The 14,139-nt window shown below is 44.5% G+C and overlaps 1 protein-coding gene across 1 annotated transcript in view; it reads left to right on the forward strand.

Moving 5' to 3' along the window:
• Window positions 1-2,241: 2,241 nt before the first annotated feature.
• The window catches only part of TET1 (tet methylcytosine dioxygenase 1), a 152,509-nt gene continuing 140,611 nt past the window's right edge, over window positions 2,242-14,139 (forward strand). The window contains exon 1 of the mRNA XM_034777768.1: window positions 2,242-2,507. The gene's annotated coding sequence lies outside the window, so the exon portion shown is untranslated. The remainder of the gene's footprint in view (window positions 2,508-14,139) is intronic.

The raw sequence follows: 14,139 nt of genomic DNA on the forward strand, positions 1-14,139 counted from the left end.
CACTGTAGCTACCCCTTTATAGTGACTCTTGTGTAGACATGGCATCAGTCTTTCTTCAGGACTGACTGTGAAGGATTTGGGAGGGCTGACTTTGCTCTTACTTCCAGTCACACTTTCTTGCTCTTTTTGTCTCTGGGAAGTAGTGGGCAGTTTTGTCTGAAGTTTCTTCTCCTGGGTGGAGAGAGGCATGAGGAGAGTCTTCTTGTTGTGTCCTCATACTGCCTCTTATTACATCTATGCACATGTATAAGGCTCCGTGTCTGTCACGAGGGTTGCGGAAGTCACGGATTCCATGACTTTCTGTGACTTCTGCAGGGGCCAGTGTGGCTGACCCCAGGCCTGCCCAAGCAGCTGGCTCCGGGGCCGGCTGCTCAGGTGGCCCCTGGGACACCCACATGAGCCGCTGTTGAAATGGCCCTGGGGACAGCCACACCAGCTGCTGCTCTGGTGACCCCCAGCAGCAGTCCCCGGGTGGCCGGCTGGAGCAGGGACCCTGGCAGCGGTCCCTGAGCAGCCGCGGTCCTCAGCCACCGGCAGCTGGTGCCGCTGGCCCCAGGCGGCCCCCGCAGCAACGCCCTCCCTCGCTCTCCCCCAGCAACGGACCCCCTCCCCCAATGCACTCCCGAGCAGTGGCCCACCACACACTTCCAGCAAGATTTAATCACAGGTATTTGTAGTATAAGTCATAGGCCATGGGCCATGAATTTTTTATTAACAGACTGGCCAACTCCAGAGAGGAGTTGATTAAGACGTTTTATATGGTCCAGGGCTGGTCTGCACTGGGTGGTAGATGTTCAACTAGTGGGAGGTGGAGTACTCAGGCTACAGGGTTGTTCTCTACTCTTGTTTGCCATAACTGAACTCTTGTTTGGTTGACAATGTCAGGGGTCTAACCATGGTAAGAAAACTTTGTTGTGACTTCAGTCGACATAGTGTCCAAGTTATATCATATAGTGGATGTGTTGGATCTGTGCATTGCCTTGTGTGCTTGACTCTACTAGCAACTTCCTGCCTTATAGCAGAAGGAGCAGTACCTGGGGGAATGTAGAGGCTGTTGATGTGACTAGATTTAAGGCATTCTTTAATATAGCAGCCGGCATGCTGTTAAGTACAGGGTCTAACTTCTTTGTGTGAGGGGATCATGTCCACGCTGCACGAGTACATTCAACTAAGGAGTAGCAAAGTCCTAGTATTGTTGATTGAAAAGTGAGCAGGGCTGCACCCCGCTTTGATGTAACCAGCTTGTTGAGTATGTTGTTTTGTAAGCTAACCTTGGTTTTAGTTTTCTCTGCACTGGCTGTAGAGGAAAGTGTGCAGTGAAGACTAACATGGAGGCATATGGGATTTATGGGGAGAGTGGGACTACCAGAGAAGCTTCTTATTTTTCTCCATTGGGGGTGGGGACTCAATAGGAGCTTTTATTTTTCTTCCAACTCCCTCAGCATATTTGCGTATCCTCCTTTGGATGGGGAGGGAATGGTAGCAGCTTCTCTTTCTCTATGAGTGACTAATTGAGCACCTATGGATGAGTGTGTCATTATGATGCTGGTTCTACTATAGGCCATGTACACACAGATGCATATTTCATAGGCATGTGCACATTCCCTCCTTGTTTGAATTAAAAATAATAGGTCAATGTTTTAAAACCAACAAACCAACAATCACACCATCGTGAATACCAACCCAACATTGAACCCCTGGGATCTAATAAATTAATGATTTGTACAGGCACATTGGGCATCACCTACTAAGAGGTGATGAACTTTAATTATGAAACCATGACCGGTCACTCCATAATTAATAGAATAATTTGTTTCGCATGTTTTTTAAAACCTAAAGCCAAAACATTGGGTCTAAAATTATTTTCAGTGTCTGTTTTTAGGTTAAAGCCCATATACGCTGACGGCAAACTTCTGGTTAGAAAACAAAGTCCAGGGGAGAGGAGACAAACCTGCAGTGGTCCCGGAGGGACCAAATAGGTCTTTTCCATCTCTCCTCCTAATGATTCTGTAAAGAATTGGTCAATTTAGCTTTTATTGAAGGCATCTCTTGTATTATGGGAGCATTTGCGCTGCACATGGTATTCTCAGCTAATTTCTCCTTCAGGCAGTCTCCTGTTATGAGAGAGGGAAAGGGCAGTCTCCTGCCTAAAGAGGCCAGGGAGGGCAGGGCAAGGAATCCCACTCCAGCTAGGGGGATCCAGCTCGCGTTTTGCTTTCTACTAGCAGGGGTAGGTCCAGCGAGAGCATAGCCGAGCCTCCCTCCCAGAGGGTCTGGCCTGGGGAGAGGCTAGCCGTCCGCGGAGAGCCGCATATTTTACTCCCCAGTGCCACTGGGTATCCATATTCCGCGCGGGGTTATTTTGCTCTCCGAGCTGGCTGCTTGGAGGGACACGCCGCGCCGCACGAGCCATGGAACTCCACTTGCTCCTCTCCAGCTGTGGCTCGCCCAGCCACGCACGGATCGCCCTTTCCTGTTAGTATCCTACCGACAATGCAACAGCCTTGGTATGTATTTGGAATCAATTCCCGGAGCCGTTAACGCGCCCGAGTCGGCGGCGAAGCCCCCTTTAATGCATGGAGCCTGTTTCATGTCCGCTTTGGTGGCTTGGTTAAAGTATAGTAACGACTTCTTCGATAGTTGCAAAGTTTAGCTGCAGCCTCCCTAGGAGAGACGTGGAAAGTGCAATCAGGGACACCCAGGCAAGCAGCTCGTAAAACTTACAACTAGTCGGTAAGCTGTCTAGGCAGTTCTCTTACGGGGCGGTAGAGCTCTGCATGGACGTTTGGGGGGAAAAATAAATATTGGCGTGTATTTAAATCAAAGACAGTTTGTTGGCTAAGCGATTGAGACAGTCCGGGCTCTGCCTGTGCTGCTACCTTGTTTGCGCTACAGCAGCTAACTAGAGCCTGCCTGGAAAAACCCGCCAGGCAAGCAAAGCTGCTTTAAACCTCCATGGAAAGGCAGGGAACAATTAAAGGGACACTGACCAGGAGTTTGGGCTCTAGTGTGCCTTTTAAAAAGAAAGGAACGGCCATACAGCATCCTTTGGAGGTTGCCTTTAACGTGGGTTTGGAGGTTTTAATCTAACTAAAAAAAAATTTTTTTTTTTTTGGTCTTTTCTGTCTTTCTCTTTAAAAGCCCTGGGGCAAATTCTGGTCTGTTCATTTAGATTTACAGCAGTGTAACTCTATGGATCTGTATGGAGTCTCTCTTGATTTACATCACTGTAAGTGAAAGCCTAATTTGACCCATTGTTTGGCTCCTCTCTGCATGAGAAGATTTACAATAGTAGCCTGGGACCACCTCTGACTACTTTTTCTACCTCTTGCAAAAATAAATCCCCAGGTATGCCTTGAGTAGGAGCAGGGCCCGCTGCTTGTTTTGGGGGCTGGCAAGTATTTTACACTGCAATAACACATCCCATAGCACTCACTGGAAAGGGCAAATCCTTTGCCCTTGTGCTCAACAAGGCCTCTCATTTTAAGAGCCCATCACAGTACAGGCAACTGGAGAAGGATAGCAATTTGCCTGTAGGGCTGGTTCCAGAGACTCCTAAAAACATGAGCATAGTGAGCCAGCCATTTGCTTATGTGGCCAGCGAGGCCCCTCACATTGAGACACTTAGAATACATGCTGAGATGGAGGGTCAGTAGGGGAATAGGCCCTCCTGCCACACATAATTGTAAGTCACAAGAAAGTAGTTCCTATTGCTGCTGCTCACAAACAGTTGTGGGGGAGTACCAAAAATATCTCCCATAGAATGGTGTTTTGCTAGTAGAAAAGGAGGAAGACTGGGCCTCCTCTCACAAGTTTGTTGCTGGCCTTGAGGAGGGGCTGCTGAGTTCTCACCTGGAGAAATAAACTGAGGCAGATTAGTTGGGGACTGGGTGAATTGGTAGGAATCCGGAGGTTTAAATTGATGATGGTTTGTCAAGTCTCGGGAGAGATCTGGTACAGACAGTTTACTGTTGGTCTTCAGGTAATTTGGAGGGAGTAGGGTAGTTTACTGGATAAAATTGATTGGGGCCAGGTGGCTTGTTTGGGAGGGGGCGGAGGTTAACATACTTATAATTTACATCTCTACTATCTCAAAAAGACATGCTATTAAAAATGGGCCTGATTCATCCCTGGTGTAACATAGCAGAAATCAGTGGAGTTACACTAGGGATAAATTTGACTAGTTACAAATTGACATCTGTGGTGGTGTTTAAATGTATTACATCACTTGTATCTCTGGGTACATAACAGCTGTTCAATTTAATGAGATACTATTCCTTTAAGGAGTAGAAGGAAGTGTGCATGTAGGCATCCAGAGCAGGGCATGAGCACGCTGATGTCACCATGCACGTGGAGCTACAAGAATCAGGCTGTGTAAACAAACTTGTCAATGGTGTTATACCAGGAATAAATTTGGCCTAATGTCTCTAATTTTAAAAATCTTAATATAAAATTAGGAAATTGTCAAACTGGACAAATATGCCCTTGTAATATGACGCATCTAAAATGCTTTTAGTAAAAACACTGGTTAAAAGAATGACTTGTAGATTTGTGTCTTTTTAAACTTCAAAGCCAACGGAGAAATTAAACTTAACAAAATTTATATAAAAATGAAGACTTCTAAATAACAGATCACTCTGGTTGATTTCAGTAACTTTTTTTTTTTTAAGCTAAGATTTATTCTGGCTTTAGGAATTCTTCTGTGAATCCAAGCCTGTTAGGTGCCGCGCTCCTTACGCTCCCATTGAAGTCAATCAAAATCAGTTTACTTCTCTGTTTGGACGGACCTGGAGAAATAGCCTAGTTAGCCCTAAAGGCAACAGCAGCTGTCTCTCTATGCAGCTGAGGAGTAGCGCTGATGTGACCTGAAGGGAATCATGTCTAGTCCTTCTCAGGCAGGAGATAGACCATATTTTGGGTCTATAAGGATGGACTGATCATGTAAAGCAGGTAATCAAAGAATGAAATGAAAAGTGAGGTGTACAAAATAATTCTGTGACATTTGAGAGCTCTTCACAGCAAACACAAACCTTCAATCTATAATATTTTGAAGTTTTTATTGATTGTGTTTTATTTTAGCCGGCATGCTGCTCACAACTGTGAATGTTTGTCTAAGCATTTGCATTCTAAGCTCTGTTTTTAGTCACTTATTACTTTCCGAAACACTCACCTTTCAGACTGAATTTCTCCAGGCTTAGTCTCTGCCTGAAGGTTAATTTTTTTTATTACGGTTTAGTTAAAGTGGTTCAACCACTTTTTTTTTTTTTAAGCAGAAAAACAATTTCTGTGAAAACACATGCAACATTTCAACTTTAAATATTTTTAGTGCAGAAGTAGCGTGGGGTAAAAAAACTTATGTTTTAGAGGGGAACAGTTAATTCAAAAGTGCTTTGGACTATCTTAGTAATAACTTTTCAGTTTGAGTGATGCGCCTTTAAAAGTTACTTTGGGCCAATAGAGCAGTTGGTACCATTTTTTAGTACAATTTCACAACATTAGGAGCAAAGGTTGACTGTACTGAACATGGAATAAGGCAGAGCTGCACACCTCTTGTGAGAATGCACCAGACCATGCACACAAAGTGTACACATTTTAAAATGACTTTATGCCAATATTTAAGAGGGTTTTTTTGTTCTTGTGGCACCATCTAGCTGTCATGTCTTCCAACCTTTTTATCATTCATACCTATTTAGCTAAAATTGTGAAAGGCTTTTGATGGTCTTATTTTCAAAATATTGACAAGCGTGGTTATCAGACTCATTCACTGTGCATACTGTAAATTGTGGATTGAGGGCATAATCTTGCAAAATGCTAAGTGCCCATATCTCCTATTGAAGTCCTGCAGAATTAAAGGTGCTCAGCAGTTTGGAGGATTGAGCCAGGAATCAAGCAGCCTTGCCTCACCCAGGATGTGATCCTACAAGCTGCTCCACATGGTAGACCTTTGCATCAGGGCAGAACAGATTTCGGGATCAGGACTTTGGTGTCTGATCTAGCATCTGCCAAAGTTATTTTTTGCCATGGATTTTATGGGAGAAGGATTGATTCATCAGTGCACATTGCCCACAGTGCTTCATTCATTGTGCACACAGTAAAGTCTGTAAACAGTTTAATTAACCAATTTCTGCAGTTACACTATTAGACATTTTAGGAACAAATTCAGATTGGGCTGCTTACACCAAATCTGGAGTATTCGTGTAGAATAATATGGGGAAATTATGATGTCATGATGTAAGTCAGTGATGAAGCCTCATCTGGAATACTATGAAGGACTGGTCATCCCATCTCAAACAGAATATTGCCGAATTAGAAGAGAAGGGTAACGAGTATAGCAGGGGCATGAAAAACTCATAAGAAGAGAGCCTGAACGGATTGGGATTGTTTACCTTAGGAAAAGAAACTAATGAAAGGAGACATAATAATGACTGGTACTGAAAAGACAGATCAAGAGCTTCTGTTCTCCCTGTCTCGAACACAAGAGCAAGGGGACAGTCAATTAAATTAGAAGATAGCAAATTCAAAATTGATAAAAAGGAAAAAACTCTTCACCACCACTACTCCTGGACATAATTAGACTGTGGAACTCATTGCCACATTAGGTTGAAGCCAAGACTTTAGCAGGATTTAAAAAGAGATTTGACATTGATATGGCTAACAGTAACAAGAACATCCAGAGTGATACTAAATGCTAACAAAAGTCTTGGAAAGGATATCAAAACCATATGCTTTGGGGCTTAAGCCAGTTGCTAACTGCTAGAAATTAGCTTGAGATATAATGTGAGGGCCGATTTTCCCACATTTGCTTACTGGGAATAGGCAACAAATGATGGATCACTTGATGATTACCTGTTCTGTTCATTCCCTCTGGGGCTCCTGGCATTGGCCACTGTCAGAAGACAGGATACTGAGGTAGATGAACCTTTGGTCTGACCCAGTATGGCTTTTTTTATGTATTGCAGAATTCTTACATCTTCCTCTGAAGCATCTGGTGCTGGTCACTATTGGAGACAAAATATTGAGCTAGATGGACCTTTGGTTTGATCCAGGATGGCAACTCCTAGGTTCCTAAATCTGAATTTGGTCCATAATACTATGTACCTGGATTTTTAAAAGATAGTTTATATGAAAGTTTCCTAGGTATTTTTTGCCCATCATGCAAAGCTCTGACTTTTAAAAACATATGTATACACAGAAACAAAATGTTGTTTCATTAGTGCATCCAAGCATGGTAAAATTAGGGTCCTAACCTAGTCCTTACATTGTTTGTGATTGTTTCTGGTTATTTGCCTGAATGGTACACATTGTTTTCTCCCTTGCAGATGTGTTTTGGAGGGGTCACTGCTCTCTTTCATGATGTCATTAAAAGACTGCTATAATTTAAAGAACCTACATCTTTTTAAATGCTTCCAATTTCTCTTTCTCCTCTTAAAAGATTCTGTTAGAAAAACACGAGTGTCATAAACAAACATACTACTTCTAATACTCTAGTATAAAGAAAATAGTATGTGGAGGATTTTTTATATTTATATTATATGAAGAATTAAAGTAAATTAAAAAATATATGGCTTTTTAACAGCTTGCCTGTGATTTGGGGGCAAATCCAGCAACTGCTGCTCAAACAGAACTCCCATGGAACTCAATAGGAGTTTTGCCTAAGTAAGGACTAGAAGAATTAGCTCTTGGTTAGCTTCATAGCATTGTTATATTTATATATGGGGCATTATTTAAATCAGTGGAATCATTCCACATTTATACTAGTATAAAGAAGAGCAGGCTGTAATTGTAAGTATCTGGCATTTGCTCCTAGCATAGTACACAAGGAAAGGATATAGTTAAAACTTAAACCATTCATTTTTCCCCTTTATTTTTAATGTAAATAACAAACCAGCTTCAACCTGTAGTGGTCTATTCTAGAATGGTTCTCTACAGGACCCTCTGTTCCCATTCTAGTTCCTTCTACTTCAGGCTCAAGCCCTTTACTGCTCCTGGAATGGAGACAATAGGACCCATCTGGTCTTGTCTGCCAGGTGAGTCAGCAGAATAGCTTTACATCTCTGTGCATGGTCCTAAAACTGACAATTTGTTAGACTGACCCATTATATTTGGACATTGACTAGTTAGTGTAAACATTTTGAAATTAGATTGTTTACTTGCTACAAAAGTTAAGATGATGTAAAGTTACATTAAATTGCCCTTGAGAGGTCATGCCATATGCCACTCTCCATGAGACCCTTTTATCTGATGCAAGGAACAGCATTGGATGAGTTGTCTCTAGCTCATTGCTGGAAAAGGGAGAGTCACTAATGCAGTGCAAGGAACACTGACAGGTTAAAATAAAACTTTATGCATAAAAAAAAAATCCCTAATCTGTGCTTACTCATAACACCAGATCATTAAACAGAAATAATTATAAATCATGTTTACATATGTGACATCTGGCAATAAACCAGAGGAATATGAATTTGTAAACATTTGTTGACAGTAGAACCTCAGGGTCACAAACACCAGAGTTATGAACTAACCAGTCAACCACACACCTAATTTGGAACAGGAAGTATGCAATCAGGCAGCAGCAGAGACCTAAATAAATAAATAAATAAAGCAAATACTGTACAGTACTGTGTTAAACGTAAACTACTAAAAAAATAAAGGAAACGTTTAAATTTTTTTTTACAAGGTAAGGAAACTGTTTCTGTGCTTGTTTCATTAATATTAAGATGGTTAAAAGCAGCATTTTTCTTCTGCATAGTAAAGACTTAATACAGCTTTGAAACAATATTCAGTTGTAAACTTTTGAAAGAACAACCATAACATTTTGTTCAGGGTTGCAAACATTTCAGAGTTCTGAACAACCTCCATTCCCGAGATGCTCATAACTCTGAGGTTCTGCTGTATCACTATCACTTGCTGAATGTGCAGGATTTTCCAGCTCCTCCCTTGGTGTGGGCACTGGCTGCTAGTAGGGGCCCTGGTGGTTTGAGGAGCACGTGCCAGTTTCTTTCCCAATGGTCTGATAGCAGGAAGTGGTAGGATTGCCAACTTTCTAATTGCACAAAACTGAACACCTTTGCCCTGCCCCTGCCCCATCTCTGAGGCCCTGCCCTTTCTCTGAGGCACCGCCCCCACTCACTCCATTCCCCCTCCCTGTTGCTCACTCTCTCCTCCCCTCACTCACTTGCTCATTTTTACTGGGCTGGGCAGAGGGTTGGGGTACAGGAGGGGGTAAGGGGTCTGGCTGGGGGTGCAGGCTCTGGGATGGGACTGGGGATGAGGTGTTTGGGGCACAGGAGGGGGCTCCGGGCTGAGGAGTGAAGCTGAGAGGTTTGGACTGTGGGAGGAGGCTGAGGCAGGGTGTTGGAGGGTCTGGGCTGGGGGCCAGGGTGGGGCCAGAAATGAGGGGTTCAGGGTGTGAGGGGGCTCTGAGTTGGGCAGGGAGTTGGGGTGCTGGAGGGGGTTTGGGCTCTGGGCAGCGCTTACCTTGGGCAGCTCCCTGGAAGCGGCAACATGGTCCTCGGCTCCTAGGCATGGGGTGGCCAGGTGGCTCTGCGTGGTGCACGTACCACACTACCTCTGCATGCAGGCGCTGCCCCCACAGCTCCCATTGGCTGTGGTTCCTGGCCAATGGGAGCTGCTGAGCCGGCGCGCACAAAGCGGGGGCAGCATGCAGAGCCCCCCGGCCGCCCTAGCACCTGGGAGCTAGAGGGACGTGTTGCCACTTCCATGAACCACACGGAACCAGGTAAGGAGCCTGCCAACCCTGTCAACTGGATTTTTAATAGCCCGGTTAGCTGTGCTGACCAGAGACGCCAGGGTCCCTTTTTGAACTGGCGTTCTGGTTGAAAACTGGATATCTGGCAATCCTAGGAAGTGGGTGTAGGCAGTCCTAGTGGGGCAGAAATTTCTAATTCCTCTCCTCTTGCATGAGAGTGTGTTGCCCTTTGTTGTCCTTCACAGTCCAGTCTTGGATGTGTTCCTCCTTCCCCAATCCATTCTCCGCTTGTCCCAACATACCCCTTCTAACAATTCAAGTCCACTTCTGTTCGGAAATATCAATTACTTCTGGCTTGCTCTTTCCCACTTCTACCCTCCAGTTCATCACTTTTTACTGACCATCCCATTGTTTGTGTTTGCTTCTTCCTCCCCCACTATTTTATCATCTCACCTCCTCTCCACACAACATTTAATCCTTTGCTCCCTCTTTATATTCCTCACCCAAGCATTTCATCCCTGAATTCCCCCACCCCTCACTTCTCATTCTGTTCTCCTTCCCATCCCAGCATTTCATAATTCCCCCCCCTCCCCTCCACCGTTTAACTCTTTCCCCACATCAAACCTGCAGCATTTCACCTTCTGTCCCCTACCCCCTACTGTGGGCATTTTAAGCCTTTTTTCCATGATCTTTTATTTTTAGAATCTTCCCTTGTTTGCCTTCAAGAAATGGGAGAGGTGTGGGTCTCTTGGCTTTTCTCTCCTTCCTCAGCAGAATCTTTGCAAAGAGGAACACACTGAAATCTTCTTGTCTTGGTCCCATGCAAAATGATGGAGTATCTAGCCTGAACTCTCTTGAAGTGGTGATTGGGGTGTGCATGAGTGCAAAACAGTAGTCTGAGCCTCCCCCACTGACCAGCTGCAGCAAGGAGATAAACTGAGATCTTCACGCACCCCTCCAGCCCTCAGAAAGTTAACCCTGGAGTCCTCTCTCACATTCTACACTAGTGGGAGTGGGGGGAGGAGGAGATGCAGAGTTAGTCCAAAGTATCTGGCTGTAAGGGGGAAGGGAATTCTTGCAGCTCTTTTAAAAAAACAAACAGCATGTATGTGTGTGGGGTATTGGTTACTACACATGCTGTGGTATCAGGCAGTCCCCTCAATATATCCAGCCAGCTTTGATTGGTTGCAGAGGAATGGGGTAGGCAGCCACTTAGGCCTTGTCTGTACTTAAACATTTTGCCACTTTATCTTTGCTGTCATCGTGAAAGCAGCAAACCCCAAATCCCACCCCTCTGGAGACCGATATAGCAGTGAAAGAATGCTTATATCAGTGGAACTGCATCTAGACTAGGGCTTGTGCTGGTATAACTATCTCAGTAAAAATCAGATCCCTTACCTACACAGCTATGTTTAAGTGTAGACCAGGCCTTAGAAGGGGGTAAACAATAATAAAATACTACTTCCTCCGTAGATGAATAAATACTCTGTAGATGAATGAAATATTTCTTCTTCTAGAGCTTTCCCTATAGACTTGTAGGAGGATCAAACTCTGTAGAGCTGGTCAGCCTAAGTTTACTGTTAAGCTTGTAATTTCCATACTTTTTAATGTTTAAGTTATATAAACCAGATCTCAAACTTTTTTAAAGTGTGGAATACCTTTTTAATAGAGAGATTATCTTGGAGACTATGTCCCACCTTTCAGGATCTCATAATATCCCTGTGACAACTACAGACACTGCTTTTGTGAAAAACTGTTCATACATTTTCAGTGTCTTAAATATGAGATTCACTGAATTCTGCTCTTCTTTTATCTCTCCGCCTCCCCCCTCTTCTGTTCCTCTCTGTTGCCCAGTGATCCTCTGAAAAAGCTTCTGTGTTGCCTGGCCTCTTCCTCATTCACATAATCTTGGGTGCTGGAGCTCGGGGTGCTGCCGCACCTCCTGGCTTGAAGTGGTTTCTATCATATACAGGGTTTACAGTTTGGTTCAATGTCTCTCAGCACCCCGACTATAAAAGTTGCTCCAGCATTCCGGCACATACTTACATCTTGTTCAGTCCTCTCTCCTTGTACATGCTCCTTTTCTGTTCAGTTTCCTTCTCCCTTGGTTCATTGGACTTAGTTCCTGCTGGGCTTGTTCTCTTCCCCCCCGGAAGACACTAGTGGCTGACAACTCAGGTCCCTGAAAGTAGCTTGTATTTCTTTTACTACTACTGTGTAGAGCGCTGGCCACTAAGGGCAACAGACATGCTGCCTGCTCCTTGTTTCAAACTGCTTCTATGAGTCTGGGCTCTTGATTGAACCAAATAGCCTGGAGGCTTGCAAAAGCTGTTGGAAACTAGGGGAGAGCCAGCACCTTGTGATTAATTAGCTAGCTTTCTGCAAACTACTTGCAAGTGCTTCATTGACCGTGCTTTGGGATCTGCTGACGTAAGCAATTCTGACGTTAGTCTTGAAACTCAGATCATGCAGTCAAACAAAAAAAATTCTCTATCACCAGCATTCAAACAACCTCAACTCCAATTCTGGATTTATGTTGCTATTTCAGGGTCTGAACCAACTTCCACTGAAAGCAATGGTAGTGTTCTAATTTTGTTGGGTCCTGGACTGCTTATATGCCTTTTTAACATAAGATGTGGGTAATTGAGCATATGTGTATATTATTTATTCTAGCATCATGTTTAATGGCTTGCTATGACAGGAATGGGGTTTCTGTTTTAATGTAGTGGACGTATTTTGATGATTTGAGATATGTTTAGCCTATGTTCATATGGTAAATTTGTTTCATTATGTTTGTTTCATTAGGTGTACATAGAACAGGGGTCTCAAACACGCGGCCTGGGGGCTGCATGTGGCCCATGGGGTTGTTTTCTGCGGCCCGCGAGCTCCTCACGCCCCCCCCCCCAGCTTTTACCTAGAGCGGCTCCAGCCCGACGCGCACTGGGGGAAGGGCAGGCTCCCTGCCTGCCCTGCCCCCTGCTGCTCCGGGAAGCAGCCGGAACATGGGGAAGGGGGGGCACAGGGCTCTGTGTGTTGCTCTTGCTTCAGGCAGCGCCCCCAGCAGCTCCCATTGGCCGCAGTTCCCCATTCCCGGCCAATGGGAGCTGCTGGGGGTGGTGCCTGAAGCAACAGCAACACACAGACCCCTGTACCCCTCCTCCCCAGGTTCCAGCCACTTTCCGGAGCGGTGCGGGGACAGGCAGGCAGGCGGCCTGCCCCACCACCGGTGCGTGTCGGGCCGGAGCCCACCCCCCGAGCCCCTCCTGCAGCCCAACCCCCTGCTCTACCCCGCACCCCTCCTGCAGCCCACACCCCAACTCCCTGCCCTGAGCCCCACACCCCTCCTGCCCTCTCTGGGGGCAGGAAGGGGGCAGAGTTGGGGGTGGGGATTTCAGGGAAGGGGTTGGAATGGGGGCAGGGCCTCATGTAAGGGGTGGAGTGGGGGCAGGGCCAAGGGTGGCGGGGGAAGGTGTCAATAATGCGGCCCTCGGTCAATGTACTAGTCCTCATGTGGCCCTCGTGGTCATTTGAGTTTGAGACCCCTGACATAGAACTATTTTATCAGTAAAAGACTGATATTTGGATGTGCTTATATACCGTGGAGATGGGTGATTTATCACAATGGTTCTCAACTTGGGGTCCGCAGATTGTGTCTAAGGGGTCTGCGAAAGGTGGTCATTACCATAGAATAGTGGTTTTCAACCTAAGATTTCCACCTCCATTCAAAAATGTTTAGGGTTCCACAAACTTAGTGCTGGAACTAGAGGTGCTGTCGCATCCCCTGGCTTGAAGTAGTTTCCATTATATCCAGGGTTTACAGCTTGATTCAGTGTCTCACAGCACCCCCACTATAAAAATTGTTCCAGCACCCCATCTGCAAATGAAAAAAGGTTGAAAATCACTGATTATCACAACTAAAACCCTGTAAATTTATATTACATAGATGATACAAGTACTCTTGAAGTGTTAACATATCTTTGATTGTTGTGGATTGTGAAAGACTAGGCATTTTACAACCATTGTATACATAAGAATAAGTTATTACAGTTTTTATGTACCATTCTAAGACAGAACTATGTGATGAATAGATAATGTTTATATAGACTTTGTAGTTATTGTGAACGTTCTTTTACAAGGGCAGAGTTGAGCATATTTGGTTGCTCATTGGGATGTTTCTGTTTAATAGTCTGTCCATTAACTAAATGTTAAGGTTGGTGTCAGCACTGTTTAAGTCAGGGGTTGGCAACCTTTCAGAAGTGGTGTGCCGAATCTTTATTTCTCCACTCTAATTTAAGATTTTGCGTGCCGGTAATACATTTTAATATTTTTGGAAGGTCTCTTTCTATAAGTCAATAATATATAATTAAACTATTGTTGTATGTAAAGTAAATAAGGTTTTTAAAATGTTTAAGAAGCTTCATTTAAAATTA

The sequence above is a fragment of the Trachemys scripta genome, chromosome 7, assembly GCF_013100865.1.
Source record: "Trachemys scripta elegans isolate TJP31775 chromosome 7, CAS_Tse_1.0, whole genome shotgun sequence".
NCBI classification, from domain to species: domain Eukaryota; kingdom Metazoa; phylum Chordata; order Testudines; family Emydidae; genus Trachemys; species Trachemys scripta.